At 46.6% G+C, this 8695-nt stretch overlaps 1 protein-coding gene across 1 annotated transcript in view; it reads right to left on the bottom strand.

The window, feature by feature from the left end:
* The window catches only part of LOC104543288 (glutamate receptor 3), a gene marked incomplete at its 5' end in the record, with an annotated part of 56298 nt that overhangs the window by 20992 nt on the left and 26611 nt on the right, over positions 1 to 8695 (bottom strand). The window lies entirely within an intron of this gene.

Genomic DNA, 8695 nt, shown 5'->3' with positions numbered 1-8695 from the left:
CTGAACCAGAGGGAGGTTGTTAAATCCTAGCTCATCCATCATGGCCAGCAGATGCAAAAGAAGCCTCTCCTCTTCGCACAAATCCTCAGCACTGGTTTTTGTGTGAACCCGCAGCTAGGAAACACTGACACTTGCTCATTACAAATTCCAAGCAAGGCAGGAGCCTGCTTTTCACAGTGGCGATGGCAGGTACAGGAGACCAGGACAGCTCTAGTGGCTTCTAATAGTGATGCTCACATGAAGGATATAAATAGCAATTACGAAATCCTTTCCTAATCATTGTCAGACTTTCAAAATTCAGTTTCACATTTTCCTAAAAGATAGCAAACACAAACATTAGCAATAAGCTGAAAAATTTGCTGGTTAACTGCTTGCTTGTCATGCATACCTTCATTTTCCCTGTTCTCATTTTGAGATTGAGCCGATCCTAACCGCCCCTAGCTCAGCATGCAGGTTTTGTAAACCTGGAAATGCTGAGAGATGTGTTACTTCCCCTTCTCTCTCTTCCCCACCACTAACATTTAAACCACCCTCAGATCTTAAAGCCACCTCCAGACTCTTAAGCATTTGTATCTTGGACTACCGGCTAAACTTTCCTGCTTGGTCGGCAGAAGGCAGCAATGCCAGCTGTATTTTTCTAAAGTCTAGAAATCCAAAGGATTTATATAAGGCTCTGAGTCCAAGCTGCGGGTATCTTGAATTTATGCCTCCTACTCCTTGCCAGTTTCCTGTCCACAGCTTCCATTACAGAATGGGAATGAGACAGGCAGTAGTTCAGTGTAGTTCAAATTAAAGAAACTTGTGGCAGAAGACTGTTAATTTCCATCAGCTTGATGATCGAGACATGTTTCCTTCTCATCTGGGACAATTTACTGTGTTTTGAATAATGTAATGCTTAACAGCCAGGCTCCAAACATTCACAGGGAGTAAGCCCTGCCTTCGCCATTCTTCACATTAACGTGCTCTGCTAGTGTTGCTACGACTGATCGAGAGGAGCACGGAGGGCAAGATTTCATTTTAATTATCCTTCCTGATGAGCTGAAACACAACTGAAAATGCAAACCAATTAAAATCAGCCCAATCGACAATAGGAAATCAGAGAGACAACAATACAGCACAGCTTCATTAGGAGCTGGCTGGGTGGTGGGTGAGAAAAACAAGCAAGAGGGATTTCAACTGGGAGAATTTCTCAGATAAAACAGGCTGTATGGCTTTGTCTGTCCAGCAGCAGGAGTGAAGAAGTGATGGGAGGAAGGGGGGATATAAATGGGGCCCGAAATGGTCCTCACACAGGTAAAAGAAGGAATCAGGGCATTTGCCTGGCTTCCCCTTGCAACAGCAAGCACTGAACAACCTGAGATGGGGGCAGTGGCTTTTAAGCCACGGGGGAAGTGTGGCAGCCCAGTTTTTGGTGGGGTGCATGTGCTTGCTGTCGTGCACCAGCACTGCCCGGCGTCGCCTCGCTGCCTCTGCCAGCCTCAGGCCACTGGGTTTTGACAGGGGCAGCTCTGAGCCCCAGCCGATGGCGAGACCATGGTTCCTGCCCTAGGACACACGTCTCACTGGGGTCTCAGTCAGGCACCCACGGGCCAGGAGCTAAAACACACTGCTAGATGCTCTGTCACCAAGTACCTGAGGTGCCCTCTCCATGGACACTGACCTGGGTTTACCACTTTTCCGGGAGCATTTTCCACACCTCATTCCCTGCCGGGAGCTGCATCTCACTGCTCCCAGACACCCGCTTGAAGGGCCATGGGGACGCCCAGGGCTACCAGAGGTGTCAGGAGGTGGTGGCTGTCACCGGCCCAGCAGCTGCCACCACCCTCACGCCCTGCACGCAGCAGAGCCCGGCCGCAGCCGTGTGCCCCTGCGCAAGCGGCAGTGCAGGCAGCACGGGCAGAGCAGAGGGCAGTGCCCAGGGCCCACCTGCCTGCTTTTCTTCTGCAGCTCCCTCATGCAGAAAGGTAACGGGAACAGCCTGGATGGCCAACGCAGAGGCTGCACGAGCAATGGCAGCTCTGGCGTGTCCTAGTTTCAATGTACTTGTCCTTACAACCTTCATCTTTCTTCAACATAAATAATACAAACGCACCTGCCCATTTGTATTTGCCAATGGGCATCTAAGGGACAAAAGGAAGGTAAAAAAACAGCTTTACTGTTTCTCCTCGTATCTGTCAGCAAGCTAAAGCTGTTAGCCTTCAAAAACTGTGCATGCACTACGTATGCTTTTGCTTGTTTTCCTCTGCAGAGTGTGCTTTAATTACACAGATAAACTAAAATTTCTTTTCCTTTTCATCTTCTAGCTCACACCAGAATACCTGTCTTTAATAAGTGCTTTCATACTCTTTCCAGCTGGCCTGACTACCTGAAAGCAATTGCCAATACATCTGTGCATTGTTAATAACAACAGTTATCTGATGAGCGCCAACAGCATGCTCAGGGCTGCAAATGCTCCAAACAAAGCACGTTCCCTGCTCCAAGGGCAAGGGGTGAATATCATCATTCATGCTTCAAAAAAACAAATTCCACGACTCAGAACCAGTTCTCTTTCCAACTTTAACAAAAAGCCTACACTTTACAGTTTGCTCCCTTCATTTGACTCTTTCGGATGATGTGGTTAATAAAAATTAGGACATTTCTATATAATCATTGCCCACCTCTTCTTCTGCCAAGTGGGATTTTCATAATATCTTGTTATTATCAAATTAAGTAAATTACTATAGCAGCCCGATCTAGTAGAATTAGACAAAAATGCAAGCTAAGAATGAACACAGCAAGTATAGACCAGGAAAGGTTAAAATAAAATGCATTGGTTACGCGTTGGTTTTGGAGCAGCCAGAGTCTGGATGGGGGAGTCTGGGTGAGCACCCATGGATGTCCCAGGAGTGGTGATCAAGGGGGTGATGGGCTCTGGCCACTGCATCCTGCTCAGCTGGTGCTGCTCTTTGCAGCCGTTCCCCTAAATTCTTGAGGCCAAAACAGTGACTTAGGATGAGGCTTCTCACAGAAAGGGACAGTGACACCAGCAGAGCTGAGAAACCTGCAAACCTGCTCAGAAGCGCTCGAGGGTTTTTTCTGCACCAGGAGCCATATTTTACACCTGCTCAATGATGTGAAACCACCAGTTAATTAAAGCTGGTCAAAGTCACGCGAAGATGAAATGAAAGATGGTATTCCGAGTAAATGTTTTCCTTTTCCCAATTTTTACAACTGCCTCAAAAAAACCCAGGAGCCCCTAAAAGACTTTCACTAAATGAAAATGTCTTTCCTTTCTAACTATAAAGCCGCAAATCCTGTGCTGAAAGAACATTTTTCACCCATCTGTGCTCCTCTGCAGACGTTCACGCCACCCCCCGGCCCTCGCCAGCGCCTGCGTGCCCCCCAGGAGTCTGACACCCGCGAGACGGGACAGACAGCAGAAGCAACCATAGAGGGAAGATATACACTCCAAAATAAGGTAAGGTCTGACAGATCTGCACTGCTGCTAGAGTTCAGCGGCAGTAAAACATTTTCTCTCTCATTAAAGTGTTACTTTTAAAGAGATATTTAGGAAAAAAGCTTAAAAGCAAAGATTTAAACCATTTCAAAGCCTGTAACTGCAGTAACTCCCTATGCTCTGCAACTCCTATTTCATTTCTTTGATATTGCTCTCAAGAAGTCCGTCACACACATTTCCTTGGGATTTCAAGGGGATATTATTATCATATTTTTCTTAAAAGCAACATTTTCAGTGTTTCATCTAGGCCTTGGGACACATTAAAGCGTCTTTTCATTATCACAAGCTCACTGCAGATATAAATAGAGCTGGCCTTTGCTCTGTCAATAGTGCTGGCTTTTCCTCTTTATTTGGAGATGTTTATGTAGAAGTATGAGCCACGCACACCTCAGTGCCAGGGTGCAGGCAGCGCCCTTTCCATGCTGAGGAGCCACTTCGTTTGGCCCATTACTAACCAGTCCCTAAACAGACGTTGCTTCTGGGTAGCAATGTGTTCATTTTAAAAGAAGGTGCCAATTAAACCAGTCCACAATGTCAACGCTGTCTTTCATTCTAATTCTCCTAGTTTTGATGTGTGGTTGGCTCCAGTACTGAAGTGAAAAATCAAAGCAAGCCACGGTGAGCCACAGCATCACAAAGCACAGCAGGACGGGGCCGGGCGCGTGTCGCAGGCAGCAGGAAGGCAGGTTCACCTCCCAGTTGTGCTTATTTCTTCAATCCATTCAACAGCAACAAAACCCAGGCACCCACAAGCTTGGCTCCAGCTGAGCGTGACCAGATGCCTTGGTCTCACTTTTGCACATCCCAAATTGCCTCGAGATATATTGCAAAACCCAGCACACCTCGGAGGATTCCTTGACAGTGCTTAGATTTAGCTCTAAAACATCTCTGTGACTGAAGCCTTCTCCCGTTGACCAAATTACCTCGCCCTCTCTGCAGACATTTGTCTCATGCTTCTGCTAAAAGTGACGCTGCATCACCTCTCCCACTGCTGAGTAGCAGTGAAGCTGTTATATTGGAAAGAAACAGCATTTTTCCTCTCTGGTTGAAGTATGCCACAGGGACGCCTTTGTCCATTTTAGAACATTTTGTCCTCTCTAACACCTCCTCCACAACCTGCAGGTCTTCTTCAAAATGCCCACCTCATGCACCCTGTTGGGATATTTTATTAAAATGTCCGAAATGGGACAGCCACCAAAAATTATTTCCCAGCAGTCAAGCTCAAAATGCTCTCTTATAGGTGATTATTGTTGATCATCCAGTCATGAGCCAAATCCACACAAATAAACTGTACCTTTAAAATTAATTTCTCTATTCTCCCTTTTTTACTCTGTATGATTTAATGTTTAGATTATACTGATGTTACGTTTTTTACTGTTGCCTTCAAAACTAAGAGAGTGATAAAAAAGCTTAAAAAAACAGAGAAGGAGGAGAGAAAGGTAAGGTGCCCCCCGTAATCCTGGAGGTGGGCTATAAGGAAGAACAGGAGAATGCCTCATGCTGGGTGTAAGGAATGGAAGGGGCATACTGGAGAGGCAGAAGACGCAGAAGGAAGCCACTTACAACTGCCTGCTCTCAGGGCTGGGTCCAGGCTACGGAAACTTTACTTTGGCGTAGGGCAGCGCACATTGAAATGCAGTAAATCCAACAAGGAAGTGCAGCAAACGGGAGTGAGACAAGTGCAAATCACTCGGAGCATCCTGACCACGGCAGGTACACAAAGGTAGGCAGAGACATCAATAAAGGACCTAAAGCAGCAGAGTTAACACACTCCTCTGCTACACCAGTCCTATGACCACTTTATAGCTCTTTAACAAGGGAAATTTATAGCCCTAAGTCAGACAGATGTTGCTGATACAAAACACAAAGGTCCGTACTAAAAACAGTGCAGGTATTTAATTTGAATAATGCAGGCTGCCTTTATACAGATGCACGCCTCACTGATATGAACTTAGGTAGTTAATTGTGAACCTTAGCTTCATTATCATCACTCATTGCTTTTCTTCCACGTGTGCAATTAGCTCTTCTACAGTAGCTAATGAATCCAGTAGCTTATGAACCATTAAAAATCAAGTTACTAAACAGGAGTGAAAAAACACCAGAAGCCTGCCTTGGTACCACTGCTGTTGCCTGGCTTGGGGATCACTTTGAGATCCTTCGGTTTTGGGCAGTTGCTTTCTTGGACTTTCAACACGACAAACTGCAATGGGAGTCGCTACCACTGCCTTGGTCTTTGGGATAAGACTTTGATTTGATGCCTTTCCGCTCTCCTGCAAACCTGGTGTCGAGTCACCCCTGCCACAGCAGCCTGTGGGAGGAGCGAGGGGCAGTGCTCAGAGCCCCCAGCCCAGTGCCAGCTCTGGGGCACATGGAGGCTGGCCTAATGATGCTACATTAATAGTAAGAACATGATAAATATTATTAGTAAGGTTCCTCTGCCTAAGATTTCCAAGCTCTTTACTGAGAAGGAAAAATAGGTCTCACGAAGGCCAGAGGACACCATTAGTCCCCTTTCGAAAGCACGGATCTGAAAGCAGAGATGTCATTTACTGAAGGTCATAGGGCAAAGTCTAACAGATCAATGTCACAGCTTTTAGCCACAGATAACTTGTGATGCCAGCAATTTACTTACCTATATGGACAGGAAAAATCAATCCCATCACCACACCAACCTCTTGCTTTTATTATATTCTCAGCAGAAGAAAGTAGGTCAGATGCCACAAGCATGCACAGGGCAGTTCTCTTTTAGCAAGGCCAACCCCCAAACCTACCAAACTCTACTCACGATTTATGAAGCTGTGGGATGCCACAGATGAGCAAGGTTCAAGCACGAGCATACAAACTAATCTGCAGGACTACACAGATCTTTGATAGCACACATAAATGTAAAAGAAAGGGTGAACTGGTGAATAATAACATTTCACAGTCAAGTCTGTGATGCGAGAGACTGTCATGTTGGTTTGTTGTTTGAATTAATGACAATACAACTCCTGCTTTAGAAATGACATTTTCTTTTCCCAGCTGGGACAAATGAAGCCCAGATTGCTGAAGCCTCGGGCCCACACAGCCCAGGGCAGTCCACTTTTCTCTAGAATCCCCTATGTCAAGATTCAGACGACCCCTGTACGGGGGCTGTGAGGACAGGGCCATCGTTGGCAGAGAGCCCTGCACTTCTCCCTGTCCGGAGCAGGGATGGGAGCCCTGCAGGGAGCTCGTAGAGGACGTGGTGGGGAAGGAGGGTCAGTGGCAGGGCTGCACACACAGGCAGTGGGGGAAGCACCCTGCAAAAAAACCTCCTGCAAAAACCCTTTCAGGCTTCAAAACACAACAGTTTTTCCCCACCTGACATACATAGGGACTGATTACAAAAGGAACTTTATCCTATAAACATAATACAATATTGTAGGAGTTTTCTTCTGAGGCTTTCTTCCTGTGTATCATGGTCATGTTGAAAAACGTGAGTTTTGGCAGCAGGCAGGTAATGTGCTGTAGCTGCTCCAACAGACATCTCTTCTGGAGCGAGCGCTGCTGATACAAACAGACAAGCACAGAGTCACTCTGGCTGTAACTGGATGCGGCTGACATGTCAGGAACAGTCTGAGTAGCAGAATGTACATCAAGATTCTAAGACGTCCTTTCCTGGCACAACACTGAACTTCACACTACGTCTGTATCCATCTCCTCGCTTTATTGCTGCCATCCATTCCTTCCCGTTACAATACTGATCAGGAAATTAAAATGAAAGTCTTTACCACGAGACAAGCTGCCTTTGTAAATCCTCTGTGATTCATGGCCAGAGCCAGCGCCCAGCGAGTGCTCACCCTGAGAACTGCACTCAAGGCTGCGCGGGGGGACAACAGGGGCTCAGCACGGCTGAGGACCAGCATGCCTGTGCCCTGCAAGCGCGTCTGTCTGTCTGTCTGTCTGTCTGCCTGGGCAGCAGGAGGCAGCACGCATCGGAGCCGGCCGGAGGGAGGGATTACGTCAGCCTCCAGGCTAAGGGGCATCATTCCAGCAGTGACATACTCAGCAGAGTAGTCTTGTCTGGGCAACAGAGCAGCACACCAGCTCTGCTCTGGATTTGGCCCGTAATAAATTAACAGAGAACGGCGTTTCCAGCGCATGATCTGAAAGCTGTCAGGTCTAATGAGTTTTCAGCTCCAGACAGAATAGGCCAATATGCAGGCAATGACGGAGAAATCCCAGTGGACTGCAAGAAGGGATGTTTCATATTCACATCATTAGAGTCTCTAAACCTTCATGTATTTTCTAATTATGCAATAGTAACAGTAGCAGCACTCCGAGTAATTTATCAGCACCCATGTATTTTAAATGAATCTCTAACAAGCATGTATTAATGTGACACAACAGCATTACGTAAAGTAAGAGAGACTTGAAAAACGAGGGTCTTCGCTGTCTTGAGCAATGTCATTATCATTATCATAGAGCTGCTCTCCGAAAAGTAGAACATTCAAACAGCAAGTGATTTTTCCCCCAGGCGCTCTCTGCTTCGCCTCTGTGGTGCAGACACAGTTACGCTGTTAACCCACTGCCGACTGCTGTGCTGGGCTTCCTGTGAGCTGCATCCACATGCACGGCCTGACCCCAGGACACCGCTCGCCTCCGCAGCGCAGCCGGCAGCCCTGTTCCTACAGGCATGGACTGCTGAGCAGTACCGAGACACAGGTGAGCCACAAAGCCTAAACCACAAACACAAGCAGAGCGGACAGACAAATGCCATCTGTTATGGAAGATAAAGGAGATATTTATTCAAATATTTGTTACTAAGTGCTGACCGAAAGCTTAATTGAATGCTGGCTTGTCTGCTGAAATGAGTAAAACAGCTCAGCCACCTTAACCCCAGAACCAACCAAATGTTTCCTTCCAACGAGTGGATGATGGATGAGCTGCTAATTTTAGTTCCCGTAAGGATACATTTTCCTCTCCAATCTATAGGCTTAAAGACATTAGATGACTTCATGGGAAACCATTTCTTTCGTAATTATGTCACATTTGATTTCCTGCTGTCTTTATAACTGCCTCTTAGCCATGTGGCAGAAAGGAGGTGCAACAGATTAAGAGGAAAAAAACTCCACAATTAGACCATCTATCTACCAGTCATGCAGCGGAGAGGCTGTGATCTCTCTGCACACATACATTCACCTTTTCATATTCATGCACACCCTCACCTATATCAAG

This window comes from Mesitornis unicolor, unplaced genomic scaffold, assembly GCF_000695765.1.
Source record: "Mesitornis unicolor isolate BGI_N332 unplaced genomic scaffold, ASM69576v1 scaffold19597, whole genome shotgun sequence".
In the NCBI taxonomy this organism is placed as follows: Eukaryota; Metazoa; Chordata; class Aves; order Mesitornithiformes; family Mesitornithidae; genus Mesitornis; species Mesitornis unicolor.
This window is presented reverse-complemented; position numbering and strand designations above follow the sequence as displayed.